This window comes from Prionailurus bengalensis, chromosome B1 (genome assembly GCF_016509475.1).
Source record: "Prionailurus bengalensis isolate Pbe53 chromosome B1, Fcat_Pben_1.1_paternal_pri, whole genome shotgun sequence".
Classification (NCBI taxonomy): Eukaryota; Metazoa; Chordata; class Mammalia; order Carnivora; family Felidae; genus Prionailurus; species Prionailurus bengalensis.
In genome coordinates, this window is record NC_057344.1 from 74,820,760 (window position 1) to 74,836,020 (window position 15,261).

The window sequence follows — 15,261 nt, forward strand, 5'->3', positions numbered from 1 at the left end:
AGCAAATGACTCATTGTCAATTACAGTTTATAGTTATATTTGAACTCTTCTGTTTTCAAGACTGTACAGGTAATCTTGGCAGTTTATCCTTACATATTTTCAAATACTTCTGTACATAAAATATCTCATGTATTGAAGAGCTGCTAATCCTCCAATTCACCTCCAACTGCAGATATGCTGACTCGATTATAGATTACTCAAGAATAGGTGATCACCTTAAAAAGTCTCCATCCTAGAAAGCAATAACTCACTCAGTGCTGCGTAAGTATATATACAGATATACCGTTAAACCTCACACAGCAAATACAGAGATACTAAGAGTGAGAAAGACCATACACTTGGTCCTGCACCAGCACTGCTTGCTAACACTAAAGCTCTGAAGGATGCAAGTCTTTCTGAGTCTTGCGCATTGCACAGAAGTACCAGATAAAAGCTTATCAAAGTAAAAAGTGACAGGTGTTAGTCATGCATTGGCATAATTCTAACCACTGCCCCATCTTGAGAAAGAATGCTATTTTCAAAAGTTAAAAGAACAAAATAAAATTTACAACACTGTTGCCGGTATGCTGTCTGGCTAATTTTTTCCCAGGGTAACAAATAAGGATCCTAGGCCCCCAACAGCTTCTGATGAATAAATTCTCCAGCAATGATTAGCTTAGATGCTAATGCTTTTACTACTGGCTTCAATAGGGCTTTGATAGGGCTTTTCCTTTGGCTGGGATTTCCAATGTCAAAGAGACATTGGAAAAAGAGTACAGACAGACATTCTAACCCTTTCCACAGTCTCATCAGGCAGTAAAACAGAGGATACACAAAGAACATTTGATTTACTAGGGTACTGTCCAGAGTAAAGATGCAAACACATGCTCTCCAAATATGCTAGAACACAGGTATTGCGGGAGCCTTAAACCCACTGCTGTTTCTCACAGCTGCCAATTGCCAACAGGGACAATGGAATTAGCCTTGGCTCTGTCTGGAAAGTGTCAAGTGTCCCATCGATCTCTCCAGGGCAGATAGAGACAGGTTTGTATTTAACATGTCACCTACAGGTTGGGGACCTCAGCAGCAGGGAGGGCAGCTGCTAAGGCTGACAAATGCCCAGCCCTGAGTAAAATGTAGGGCTGTCACTGTAAGGCTCTGAAGATAACTCTTCAAGTCCCCTGAGTGCTAATCATGACCCATCAGGGGTGTGCCTGAGTGATGGACCCTCAAGGGAGGCGGTAGCTCCGTGGAGCATCTTTTAACCATGTGAATTTTCAATAGGGGGATTCTGGGACCATGTCTTTAGCTGATCAGAAAGCAAAACGTCTTAGAATGTGAATGTTCATAAGGGTCTTCAAAGAAGCCCTCTGGCCCAACAGCAAGCATTGCTTTGCTCTTGGTGTTCTCTTAAAGGGAGTGAGTGGGAGGGAAGAAGAGAGAAAATGTACATTTCATTTCACAGCATATTTAGGAGGAAAACATGTTCCTGAAAGTCAGTTCAGAGCTCAGGGTTCTCCTCAAAGAGGGTTAGTGGGGCCCTATTGCTCAGCACCTCACTCACCCTCTAGGTCAACAATAATCAAAAGTAAACCAGCCAAGGAAAACCCTCCAGGAAACCTTTCCCCTTCATTCCTGACTTGTGTCACAGATGAGGTGGGAGCAGGAAGGGCTGGCCCACACCCTTCTGATGACAAACGGGGCAGAGTAGGCCAGGTTTGGAGAGAAGACGAACACTCAGCCCTATTTAATCTGGGGAAGAAGAAAGAGTAGGGAGAGTACGAGCGATTCTAAAATACGGAATTTTTGCTCTCACTCCACTAATTCATTGGGAAAGGCTCCTCCCCGACCACCTATCTTTCAAAACCTTTCTTGATTATTAAACACAGAATGTCAACCACGCAGTCAAATCAGAGCTGGCAACATCCAACCCTTCACCTTGGCACTCCAGCCTGCAGTGAAAGAACCCAAGACTGTTTGCAGTCAGCGTGTTTAATCTGCAGCACAACATAAACACTTCACAGATGCCCCTGAGCGCAACACCCGGAGAGCAGAGAAAGAACGCTTGTTGTTCGAATGTGCTTTTTCAATTTCTCTCAACGTCCCAAAACCAAGAAAAAAAGCAAACGAGCGCCAAAGATGCTCATGAGAGAGGGAGGGAAGGAAGCGCTCGCCACTCATTCCAGGAAGACAACTATGGGTCAGTAGAGGGGGGTCACAGACGGCCGAACAGTAGGGGCAATTTCTGTGCAAACAGATGTTTGAACACTGCCGGGTCCTGAAGACATTCGGCGTGGGGGACACAGGGGCACGATTTCTTTCGCGAGGTCTAGACACACAGTTTTCCAGCTCTCTGCACCGCCGAGCGGTCCACCGAGTCCTTCCGCCCCCAGCCCCAAGTCCTGCGTCCCGCCCCAGCCACTCACCAAAACGGCCCCGGCTCGGCCGCACAGAAGGCTCGGGGGCGCCGCGTCCGCCGAATCCCTGGGGAGCGCGCTGAGGCGCCAGCGGCCGCAGGAGGGACGCGGGAGGGAGGTCCCGCGGCCGCGCACGAGCTCCGGGCGGCGTCTTTATCTGGACCGCTGCAGGAGCGGCGGTGGGGGAGCGGGCGCCGGTGCGCCGCGGAGATAGACTCCCACACGGCCGCGCAAGCTCGCCGACGACCCCTGCGGCGGGGCGAGGGCGCGCTCCAGGGAGACGCAAGTGCCGGCCGTGTGGGAACCAGCGGGGCCGAAAGGGCCGATGCCGGGGAAGGGCTGGACCCTCCTCCTCCCGGGAGCGCCGAGCATTCGCCGGTCTTCGGGCAGAAGCGACTGGAAGCGCCGCCGCACCAGCTCGCCGCTCCCGCGGCCCCAGAGGCCGGCTGGCCGGGGCGTGCAAGGGGGAGGGGGGGGGGTCTCTCGGCCCCGCCCCCTCGCCTGGAGGGCCCGGGCTTTAGGGTCCGCCCTCCGGCCCCGCGCCGATCCCAGGGTACCCGCCCCTCCACCCGGCAGCTGCACAAAGCTCCAGAAAGCCGGGAGGGGTGGGGAGGCTAACTAGGGGAGGTGTCTCAGTGTTTGAAGCAAAGCCGGCGGCGGGGGTCGGGGGGGGGGGGGTGTCTCCTGGTTGGCAAACGCGAGCTCCACCCAGTCCTCGAACCTTTGCGGTGACACCTCCCCCACGTCCGGGGTCCGGATCCCGGGCGCAGGGTAGAAAGCCCTGGCGGCCGCACTGCAAATCACCAGATGGGAGCCGGGAAGAGACGACGGAAAAAATGTAGAGGAGAGACTCCTGGTGTTTGGTCAGAGGATTAAACCGAGAGCCCGCGGTCCTCGAGCTAGGGGCACCGCAGCGGCTGGAGCTGACTCACCAGCCCACCCGCTTCCTCCCCAAACTTCAAAGCTCAGGGCGCAATTTGTAACCTGAACTTCGCACGGCCAGGACAAGTGTGCAAGTGCAAGAGCCGTCTTGTCCTCAGTCCGCATCACCCGGACGCGGTCCTCGCCAACCCCGCACCCACTGTCCGGAGGGCCAAGTCGTGGCTCCCCGCTGGCCGGTTGCGCGCTCTAGGACCGGGCGGGGATCAAGCGGGGGGCACAGTTTATACAAAAGTCTTAGCAGCTAAAACTAAATTAGCCAGGTCCAACCCGGAGGCGGCCCGTGACCTAGCTCGTTCTCTAGACGCGGGTCCAGGCCAGCCCGTCTTATCCTCAAGAGGCCGATCGCTGTCCTCTAGCGCAAGCACCAAAGTCACTCGGGTGGGTGTGGAGGAAGCGCAAACCTCCCCAGCCTTCCCACTGAGGCTCGAAGGCAGCCGAGACTTGGCGCCGCAGCCCCGGGTCCTGGCTGATCCTCCACCTTGGCCCTACAGAATCGGGAAGTGTCTGGGACCCGATGCCCCCGAGCAGCGGTCACCCCTGCCTCGGCCGTCCGGCTCCCACTCACCGGCGGCCGGCTCTCCGCGCGCGCGCTCCTCGCTCCCCACCGCTGTCTCCAGCACCAACGCTTCTTCCCGGGTCTCTGCAGCCGGGGCGGCCCGGGACCGCGAGGGGGCAGGGCGGCGCGGGGCGGGGCTCAGGCGCTGCCTCAGGTAACAATGCCGCAGTCCGGGCTGCTCCCAGCGCCAGCCGCAAAGCGCAACACGCCCTTTCCTGCTCGGCCCCTTCCCTCCTCCCACCCTCTGAGAGCCACCGTCGGCGCTGCGGTGCTCACCTTCACCTACGCGGGGCCCTGGGGGCCTGGAAGCCGCCACCCCGCACGCTGCTCCCCGCACCCGAAAGCCCCCGAGGGAAGTAGGGGCGGCGAGAAACCGACAAGTACGGACTGTGAAGAAGGGTCGGGTGTCCTCGAGTAACCAGCAAGGGGAGGTGCCAAGCCGCTTCTGAGCCCGCAAGTGCTTTCCACAAAGCAGCCTCTGCCGCAACCTCCCCGGCACCCCCTGCGCACACGCACTCTCCTGCACGCACACACTCCACGCGCGCGCGCACACACACACACACACACACAGACACACGCGCGCGCGCGCTCCAGTCCACCCTCTGCCCCCGTGCTTGTTTCTCCCTGGAGCACAAGACAGCATTTGGGTGAACTGTCGCAGCCCTTAAAACCGAATCCCGGTTGAGCCGGAGCTACCCAAAGGTCAGCTCTTCCGTAGAGTCTGTAGGTTTGGTTTGTTACCTTTTTATATCTATATAATCTCCTCAGTGATGATGGTAACAGGAATCTTTCAGCTATACTTAAGCAAAGCAAAGTCCAGTGCAAGCCAGATCGCCTGAACGGACGCTGTCTGAGAAAGACTCCTCACAGGAAGAAACCCGGGACAGTTTAATCGCTTTTTTTTTTTTTTTTCAAAGTAACTTGTGACTCCAGCCAGTGAGAAACATAGTCAAAAGATCCTGGGCAAGTCCGGCCCATCGGAAATCAGGTGGGGAGGTGCCCTGTGTGAGGATGAAGTCATCCTTACCTCTGACTTTGTGATCCCAGATAACAGACCGCACAGCCTTGCCAGCCTCTGGTGCCTCATGACTTCTGACTCTCCACCCTGGTCTTCAACCCCTGAACTCCCACGACAGAATTCCCGACCTCCGTATGGATGGAAAAAGTGAAGCTATTAGGGCAAAAACAAAGCAAAACAAAAAACAAATTCCATGCCAGGCAAGAGCCCATATATCAGTCATTGAACAGGCCTATACTACACGTGAGGGGTAGGTCCAACCAAGCCCACAGAAAATCTCAAGGAGTGGGAATGTAATAAAAGGGAAAGCCCCATGCTCAGGACGGTAATATTAATCCCAAAGGAACAGCGGCTGCACAGGCAAAAACTGAATTATAGAGTATCAAAATCGAGGAGCCGAATGGTATCTTCTCCTTTTCTTTTATGTGGGCCTGGCCAGATGAGGGGTCTACACCCACTGAACACTTCCCACTCTTCAAGCACCCCCCCACCCCCCCAACCCCCCAACCTGGGCTTTACCCACACTGTACTAAGTGTGCACTTTAAAATCAGCCACTTTTTTGAAGGGTCAAACCCAGTGACCCATCCTTAACCTCGTGTCTTTTTGATCTCCCTGCAGCATCCTGACCTACCGGCCTTCCCTTTGCCTCTCTGGCCTCCTCTGCTGACCCTTTTTGTCCTTTGAGGACAGTAACTAGATTCTTCCAACTCTTTATCTCTCATTCCCCCACGGGTGCTACCTTCTGACTTGAACCTGGAAGGTCCAGATTTTATGGGGCCTGAAGTTCGTACAACTCTTGAGGGAGCTTTTTAAAGAGAAATGATAACAACCTGCAGACACAACACTAGGTATGTGTCCTTGGTAGTGTCCGGGAAAGTAAGGGGCAGCAAAACTTGAGCTCCAAGGCAAATCCACTTCTGATTCCACCTCCGTGTCACAGACTCTTAAATCTTAAATTGTCTCTGTAATATCTCAGGTCCAAATTAAGTGTCCAAGGGTCAATTCTTCTTTCTCTTAAAACTAGGACTCTTCCTGCCTGCACCTCTTTTTTTTTTTTTTTTTCAACGTTTATTTATTTTTGGGACAGAGAGAGACAGAGCATGAACGGGGGAGGGGCAGAGAGAGAGGGAGACACAGAATCGGAAACAGGCTCCAGGCTCTGAGCCATCAGCCCAGAGCCTGACGCGGGGCTCGAACTCACGGACCGCGAGATCGTGACCTGGCTGAAGTCGGACGCTTAACCGACTGCGCCACCCAGGCGCCCCCTTGCCTGCACCTCTTAAGACCTGATTTTTAAAATTTACAATCAAGGGGTGCCTGGGTGGTTCAGTCAGTTGAGCATCTGATTTTTGATTTCAGCTCAGGTTGTGATCTCATAGTTCCTAAGATTGAACCCTGTGTCAGGTTGGGATTCTCTCTCTCCTCTCTCTGTCTCCCTCCCTTCCCCCTACCCCCCCTCTCAAAATAAAATAGGGGCACCTGGGTGGCTCATTGGGTTAAGAATCTGACTTTGGCTCAGGTCATGATCTCACAGTTCATGAATTTGAGCCCCAATTTGGGCTCTGTGCTAGCAGCCAGGAGCCTTCTTGGGATTCTCTCTTTCTGTCTCTCTCTCTCTCTCTCCCCCCCTCCCTCCTCAAAATAAATAAACTTTAAAAAATAAAGTAAAATAAAACTCACAATCCCAGCTTTCCTCTGGTTCTTTTTCTCTTCTAAATTCCTTAGATCTAAGTATTTGCCAAATTTGCTCTTTCCACAAGTCATGTCTCCTATATCTGTACTTTGTATGCACATCCATTAACCCCAGTTAGAGGAAGGAGGAGCTGATACTTGCTGTTGGCCATGTGTCAGGCATCTTGAGTCTCGCCACAATTCTAGAAACTCTCCATTCTGCATTTTCTAGCTTAGAGAAGTTAAATTGGGACTCCAGAGTCCACTCCTTGGCATCAGTACACGAAGAAAGCAGAGCTCTTCAGTCTGATGCTGGCTGCTTCCTACCTCCCCCTCCTGCAGTCTGAAGTGTTCTATTGTGCCCAAACAGCATTGTGTGCTGGCCCTGAATGTGTCAGCCTTAATTTTTGGCTCTTATTTATGTTTTTTAAAGTTTATTTATTTTGAGAGAGAGAGAGAGAGAGAGAGAGAATGTGTCGCAAGTGAGTGGAGAAGGGGCAGAGAAAGAGAGAGAGCGCTCGCTTGAGCCAGTTGGGGAGGGACAGATAGAGGGGAGAGAATCCCAAGCAGGCTCAGTGCTGTCAGTGTGGAGCCCAGAGCCCAACGCAGGGCTCAATCCCAGGACGGGGAGATCACAACCTGAGCCAATATCAAGAGTCAGAATCTCAACTGACTGAGCCACCCAGCACCCAATTTTTGGCTCTTTTTATATGGTGTGCAAATGAGGTGGCCAAAAAGTAGTTGAGTAGCACAGAGTCCAAGTCTGAAATAGAGTCAGCGTCCCCACGGATTTGAATCAAAGGCTGCAAATCTGATGGGCAGTTTGTTCTTCATCTGTTTATATGCAGATTTTTAACCAAGCCTTCATCTCACCTAAGTTTGTGCTTGGGAGTTAGGGTCTGCTGTTTGTCTTCTGTACCCCAGAAACGCCAGCAGTCCTCTCTGGGAGGAAGGCTGGAAAGACTCCTGAAGCCAAGTGTGCTCCAAGTCAGCCCAGGCCCTGGAATTTGTGGCTTGGAGGAAACTGCTGTTTGACCGCAGGGACATCTGAGCAGCAGGGAGTGTGGCCAGCACGCACTCTTCCAAGCAAGCTGACCTCTCTGGAGCGTGTTCTAGCTTAGTGTGGCCCAGGCCACGAGCCTCACAGGTGCCAGCTCCAACCCTGCAGAAGAACTTCTCTGTCTGCGGTTTGCTTTTCCCTCTCCCCAGACTTTCCTTTCCAGATGGCAGATGGCTCCTTTTCCTTTGCCCAGTTCATTTTTTCTCTTCTGGCTTCACTTCTTCAGCCCTGAGAAGCTTTCGGTTTCTCCTACATCAAGCATTTTGTATTTGAATCTGTCATTAGGAGCCACTAAACAAAACCTTCAAACTAAAATGAATCAAATTTCAGAATCCATCCTTTAAAAAAAAAAAAAAACTTTCAGTTCTAAAACAGGCGTGTTTGCTTAAGGAGTTAAGTCTAACGCATGAGCTGACTTACTGGGCCCTCTAAGGAACCACAATGGACGCAATGAAATAAGTCCCCTCTGGCATAGGATTGAGGCATCAAACTGATTTTTTAAAATCTCTTTCTCTGATGCAGACTGAGATTTACTTAATCTTTGTTCTTAAAACATAGCTGATGAGATCAGTTGTTCAGTATTTAGATTATAGGCTCTTAAAATTGGACACTGCAGAAGAAACTAATTCTACCAACTCTAGATTTAAACAGACTTGCAGACAAATGCAAAGACTCACCAACCCTTCTAGTAAGAGCCATGTCTAAGAGAAATCACTAGGCCTTGTTCCATTCAAAGGTTGAAAAGTGTAAAATAAATAAATTCAACAGAATTGTTGCTGTCACCATGAATGTGAATTTGCATCGCATACCTTATTGCCAAAATGCAGACACTGGGTTGCTATAGTTTTCTAGACAACTTTGAACTGAGAAGATGATGTTTTCTTGTTGCAGGCTAAGAAATGTAGACAGTAAATTGCTTTTAAGTGTAGTAAATAATGACTGGGCTCTGATTATGAAGAGGGAGAAAACTTTTTTTCTGGGTGCTAACAAGTGATTTCTGAAAAGTTTTAAATAGAAAATGCTTTCACATGTGATGTTGATATCCATGGTAACATCAACAGGCATTTCTCTTGCCAGAAGTAAACACAGGTACTTGGTCAACAACAATGCCTGATTTGTTTGAGGATAAGAGAGATTACAGACAATCCCTACCAACATGTAAGAATGAGGTAATTAGGCATCTGATGACCTTTTTCTCCTGCTGTCTATGTTTCCTTAGAGCACATTGTTCATTTGCTTTTTAAGGTGTATGTGTGTGTGCGTGTGTGTGCATTTTGGAGACCAGGATGGAAGCGGAGACTAAGGTAAGAGAAATAGGGTACACATTACTGAGGCTCTCCCTCATCCAGAAAACCCTCAGCTAGGCCTTTTCTTAGCTTACAGTTGATACAGTGCTTAGAAAACCGCTCAGTACTGTTTGAAAATGTAGGTACTGGCTGTTACAACATTCAAATTTTCAGGAGAAACATACCTTTAAAATACAACATGAAAGTGTATTACTTCTTTCCACTCACCATCATCAAAAAACAAGTATGTGAGTCTCAGTGAGAGGAATTAAGTTAACGAGGATGTCAGATGCCAATTTCTTTTGCTACTGGTTTTAACTGTTTCAAATTGTTTATCCTTTGAAGAAGTTAGAAGAACAAAGAGTAATTTGAAACCATAACACTCACAGTTACAGGCAGTCAGCAAACAGAAACTCAATGAATCAACGATATTGGTATGTGGTGGTGGTGATGGTGTGTGTGTGTGTGTGTGTGTGTGTGTGTGCGCTTCCCTGGGGAAATAGTATGTGCAATCTTGTACAAGATGTATGGCATATAAAGGTGGGCAAAAGGACATGGTGGTGACTTAGCAATTTTGTAAAGCCCTTTTTATTTCCCTTGCAAATTGAGTTTGTACTTAGTTTAGGGACCAATTATGCACAATACTTTGGCGCTAAGCTTCTATTTCTAATAAGATGGTAAATACTTTGGGTATGATAGGAAATAATAAAACCAGCCCATAACAATTAGCATCTTAGTATTACTTAAGCCAGATACCTAGAAAGAATTCAAATGGACCCTTTTTTGAGAACGACAGTAAGCCTTTTGGTGGCAATACCATTCATTATTCACGTTTTGACAGGCCTTGGCAGCAAGGAAGATCCCCACCAAAACATGCAGCATCACAATTAGCTCATATTTGCATCTCTTTGTGGGCCTGACCAGGCCAAACCTGAACAGGGCTGTGTTGGGGTTAAACCTGGACTTCTCTGTTCATCTTCACTCCTAACTCCTGGCCCCCTCCTGAAGAAGGAGGCTCTTATATTTAATCTAACTCAGAGAGGTGATATTAAACATCCAGCCATTTGTAGTTTACAATAAATGAAAGACATTCCCCTCACATTTCTAAGTTTCTTTTATCTGGTGTTTTTTGTGCACATGATCAACTTTTCTGTGTTAAACTGTATATTGAGCTATAAAATGGTGGTGATTTCTCAGGACGAGGCTACAGAAAAGAGCAAATAATTTTACTTTTAATTTTTCTCGAAATGTTGCTGATATCTGAAATTAAACCTAGGCTCTTTCCCCACTGCACCTCTTTGCTGAAGGCACGGGTACGTGAATTTCCGAATATTTGCATTTTGAGTTGTGTCGTGTTTCCTGTGGGGTGATTACTAGGCACTGGCTCTCCCGGTGTCCTTTTTACACAGGAGCAGAGGGGATGTGGGCAAACACACAACTGAACACAGGACTTTAACTTACACTATGCAATGGAATCATCTTTATGTTGGAAATTGTGCCCCCACCCATCCCCAAAAAGGACAATTTCTCTTCCCAGGGAAATTAAATACCATCTCACTGTAGATTCTTATTCTCCCCAAGTTTGGGGTCACAAAGACACATCACATTTGTAATTTCAAGAGGAATATAGATAAAGGAAAGCAGAGAAAATGCTAGCTGTTCATACGTCTTCATTTCCCCTCTACCTTCCGGCCCCCTTATCAAAGATTTGAACATATTTTCTAGCTTTGCATTCTTTCCGTTATAAGCATGCCCTTTTCAGACTTGGTCTCAATAAGGAGACTAATTTCCGAAGGCGCCTATTTGCCTGCTGGGCACAATCAGGTTAAACCTTGTCTACTGGAGGGGAGGGCAGAGGAAGGAATTCTGCCCTGGCAGCGTCCTGCACAGGAGCTCATAAAAAAGGGGGCCCCTTGTGATCCTCAGGCTCATGGTACAGAGTCTACAGAAATCAAGTTGATGGCTCAGAGACCTTTGTCCTATGTGACAGGCTAGGTAGAGCCACCATAAAGAAATCAGAGGGGCTAATTCAGAAGGCTGAAGCAGGGATGGGGGATATAGGGGGCAACGGGGAACAATGAAGATTATGACTCACTCCCAAATTTTTATTGGCATCTAGATTAAAAAAATGTTTTTCTAATGTTTATTTTTGAAAGAGAGAGAGAGAAAAAGAGAGAGCATGAGCAGGGGAGGGGCAGAGAGAGGGAGACACAGAATCTGAAGCAGGCTCCAGTCTTTGAGCTGTCAGCACAGAGCTTGAACTCTGGGCTTGAACTCACGAAATGCGAGATCACGACCTGAGCTGAAGTTGGCGCTTAACCGACTGAGCCACCAGGGCCCCTGGCGTCCAGATTTTTAATAGTTGATAAAAATTAATCAATTTTTTAAGTAATCTCTACACCTAGTGTGGGGCTCGAACTCACAACCCCAAGATCAATAGGTGCATGCTTCACCAACTGAGCCAGCCAGGTGCCATGGCATCCAGGTTTTTAACAAAAGTTACATATTCTGCTTTAGCCAAAGCTCTAACGAGATTACCACCAAAGACATCTTCTGTATGCATTTGTCTTCCATGTCAAAATAAGCTGATTTCTTCTTCATCAGGCTGCAATGATCAAAACTGCAATAAAGGACTTTACCAGGATTGTGTTCAAATTCTCATGACCATGAAACACTCATGCACCCCACTGCTTGGGTGCCTACTTATAACCCACACATTTGAGTGTTAGGTAAATGGTTATTAATTTATTAGTTCTTTTCTTTCTCAAAAATGGGAGCACTCAGGTTGGCCTCCAGATGTTCATATCTCCTTAAGGTCATATACTAAACTGCTAAACCTTCTGACCAACAATTTTCTCCCGAGAATTGAATAACCTAGAAGCTATAGACAAATTCTGCCTCTTTGTCCAAATTCACACTAGTCCTAGTTGGTAAAAAGGAATCGAGCATTCTGTTGAATGACCTGTAGGGGAAAGGAGTGTTAAGATTCAGAGCCTACAAGGAAATAATACTGTATTCATATTTAAGATGTGATTTATGTGAGGTTTAGTTTGACAACATGGATTTGGCCATTTCCACCGACCCGGCTGTGGTGGCAGGGTGGTAAAATATACTCTTCTGTACCCAACACACATAGACACATGCACAAGACATTCCAATTTGGAGCTGAAGGCTGGCCCCTTGAACACTCAACTGCAATAGCATGTTCGGCATACTGGTCCCTCTCCTTGTCCCACACCATTCAGTCCCAGGATTTGCATAGACTTTCTCCCCATTAAATCAAAAAGTTTGAGGGGCACCTGGGTGGCTCAGTCGGTTAAGTGTCCGGCTTTGGCTCAGGTCATGATCTCACCGTTCATGAGTTCAAGCCCCTCATCGGGCTCTGTGCTGACAGCTTGGAGCCTAGAGCCTGCTTCAGATTCTGTGTCTCCTTCTCTCTCTGCCCCTCCCCCTCTTGTGCTCTGTCTCTCTGTCAAAAATAAATAAACATAAAAATTTTTTTTAAAAATGTTTGAGAGCAGGGCTGTTTTATTAATCTTTTTATCCCATGGCACATACTGTCAAAACTCTGACAATGGTTGGTCGCAGTGTCTGTCAACTACACTTGGGCCTCATCACCAGTAAATGACACGAGTGGGCCTCATCCTTCAAAGTGAGAGGCTCCACCAATGATAATCGCCATTACTGACAAAACTGAATGCTTTTTGTACACAAGGCACAGGGAGAGCCACACAAACATTCTGTCCTCAAGAGGCTTCCCTAATCCAGAAAGGAATCCACCAGATCAAGTTCTTTGAAGCAGGATGTAAGAGCTCACAGAGAGAACGGCCAGCTATGGTAACATTTTATGGGGAACCAAAGACATGGAGACACGCATGGGCCAGTCACGCGAAACCTCTCCAAAGACATGTTGACGATCCACAGAAAGCCATGTGGCTGGGGCCCGAATGAAAAACACTTCCAGCTCTGACATGGTTTGTGGAGAAGACTGATTGGGATTGAGTTCTGGCTTCTGAAATCAGATACAGAGGACTGGGAATCAAAGCATGAAGCTTGGATCCTCTCCTTCTCTCAGGAGAACCACTGAGCTGTGGATTCCGGATTTCACTCTTAGAGAAGAGACTAAGCATGCCCAGGTAAGCCAGCTGTCTGGCTCTGTCACTGCCTGGGTAAACTGCTTCCATAGGCTGTGTGTACAGGATTTCAAAGAGGCTACTGTAAGGAAAAGAGATACTCAAACAATGAAAAGTCAGCACACTAGTAATTTAATTAATCATGAAGTTTTTCTTAATTAATTGGGTGATCTCAGCTCATTATGAGTGAACAGAAATCCACATAAAAATGAGCTAAAAGGACTAAACAGAAAGAGTTCTTCCTAGAATAAGTAAGTCAAGGTCAGTGTTAAGGTCACTGGCAAGGAAGTCTGGAGTGGCTTGAACTGAGGCTACTTGTGTCTTGGGGAAAAAAAGACTCGTTTTCATTGCTGTAGTCATGAGCACAAAATAGTGACTCCAAAAGCTTGAAAAGCAAAGACGGCACAATGACTCTTATTATGTCACTGTAATTTTTTAAAAGGACAAAGAGGCAAGTTAAGACTAGAGTCTGCTATGAAGCTTTTATACTTTCTCTTCCATTGGCAGTTTAGGCAAGTTATCAATCTCTCTCTCTCTCTAAACATATATATGTGTGTATATGTGTATATGTATGTGGGTATATTTATGATATGTGTGTATCTATCTATCATCTATAGTTGGACTTGTAGCTATTCATTTGCAATTTCTTACCAATTTCTTTTAGTTTTTGGCTGGCTTAATTGAAGGAAAATGTTAACCAAACTTTACAAAGAAAATATAGGGAGGCTTTTAGATAAATACATTTTAGAGAATATAAAAATATATTTTTTTAAAATCTATACGAAATCTAAATGATAAACTAAAGGTCTGGCCTTGTCTGATGGTCAACATCAGTGCAAGAAGAAATTGTTAGACCCACTTCAAGGACCATCTGGACCTCTGGAGGGTATTAGTGGAATCAGGTGAGGAAAAGTCAACATGGGTAAGCAGACTGGTCCTTCAGCAAATACTCATGACTGTTTAAACTTACACTTAAACTTACTTAAACTTTTTTTCGACTCACTTGATTGTACCAGTGATTATTATAGTAACCATTGCCATGGTAAAACTCAGTTCTCAAAACATCATCTGGGCTTTTTGCTGCTCCTATTATTGAGGTAAACTAGTTAGAAAATTTCAATCCGCAACATTTTCTGCGTTTTGACCTAAGGGAGGGGAGGGGTGAGGGAACAGGAAACGGAGGATTTGAGAACAATGTAAACATCCATTATTTATTTGGGGAATTCTTTAAAGATTTAAGCTATTTTATTAATTTAAGAGGTGTGCATTAGGAAAAAGTTGGCCAGCTCATAAAATAGCTTTATAGATTGAAAATAACTTATTAGAAATTATCAATGTACAAGTATAATTTATTTTAAGCAGTCTAAGTTGTTACAATAAATGAACTATATAATCAGCTACGTTTTAAGAAATCCAGAGTAGCAGTATGGAATAGTAGTATATACTTATTTATGAGAAGGGGGGGGCGGGGAAATTGAGACAGTAGAAAACATTGGTTTTAAGCTAAAATAAAAGTGTTTTGTTTGGGGGGTACCTGGGTGGCTCAAGTCGGTCAAGCCATCCAACTCTTGATCTCAGCCCAGGTCTTGATCTCAGGGTTGTGAGTTTAAGCCCCACACTGGGCTCCACATTGGGCATGAAGCCTACTTAAAAAAAGAAAAAAAAAAAAGTGTTTTATTTTGGGGCTTCACTTCTCTTAGTTTCAAATAGCTATTTAGAAAGCTGAGAAAAAGGAGAGAAAAGAACCTAGTTTAGTGAAATGCAGATTTTCCTACATGATTTCTTTTTCTAACTAGCCTCATATCCTAAACTAGTTATGCTTCTTCAGTTGCCCTTTTTCTTACTTACTTACTTACTTCAGTTGCCCTAATTCTTACTAATAGAAACTTGTTCGACTTTACACTTTCTTGCATTTCTGTGTTTCCACATACAAACCAGTTTCTTTCACACGCTAGGGAAGGGATTTGGTTATTTGCAGGAGTGAAGCCAGTGTTATCATAGGCTTTACCAAAATAAGCCCTTGATTGCCACCCTGGTGCAAGAGGGAAAACTTGGCAGAATCCTACCTGCATTTCTAGACAAAATATCCTAATAATTTTTTTTTTCATTATGAAAAATTTGTAACGGGAAGAGTTAAAAGACTGGTACAACAAACCCCCCCACATCCATCTATTTCAATTGTTAACATACTGGCATAT

At 46.7% G+C, this 15,261-nt stretch overlaps 1 protein-coding gene across 3 annotated transcripts in view; it reads right to left on the reverse strand.

Moving 5' to 3' along the window:
* The window catches only part of FHDC1 (FH2 domain containing 1), a 42,848-nt gene extending 38,084 nt beyond the window's left edge, over nt 1–4,764 (reverse strand). The window contains exon 1 of one of the 3 annotated variants that reach the window (XM_043567293.1): nt 4,636–4,764. The gene's annotated coding sequence lies outside the window, so the exon portion shown is untranslated. Of the gene's footprint in view, nt 1–2,405; nt 3,008–3,903; nt 4,111–4,635 lie in introns of those variants that run through there. The other 2 variants (XM_043567285.1, XM_043567276.1) reach the window with 2 other exon arrangements.
* Between the last annotated feature and the right edge of the window lie 10,497 nt (nt 4,765–15,261).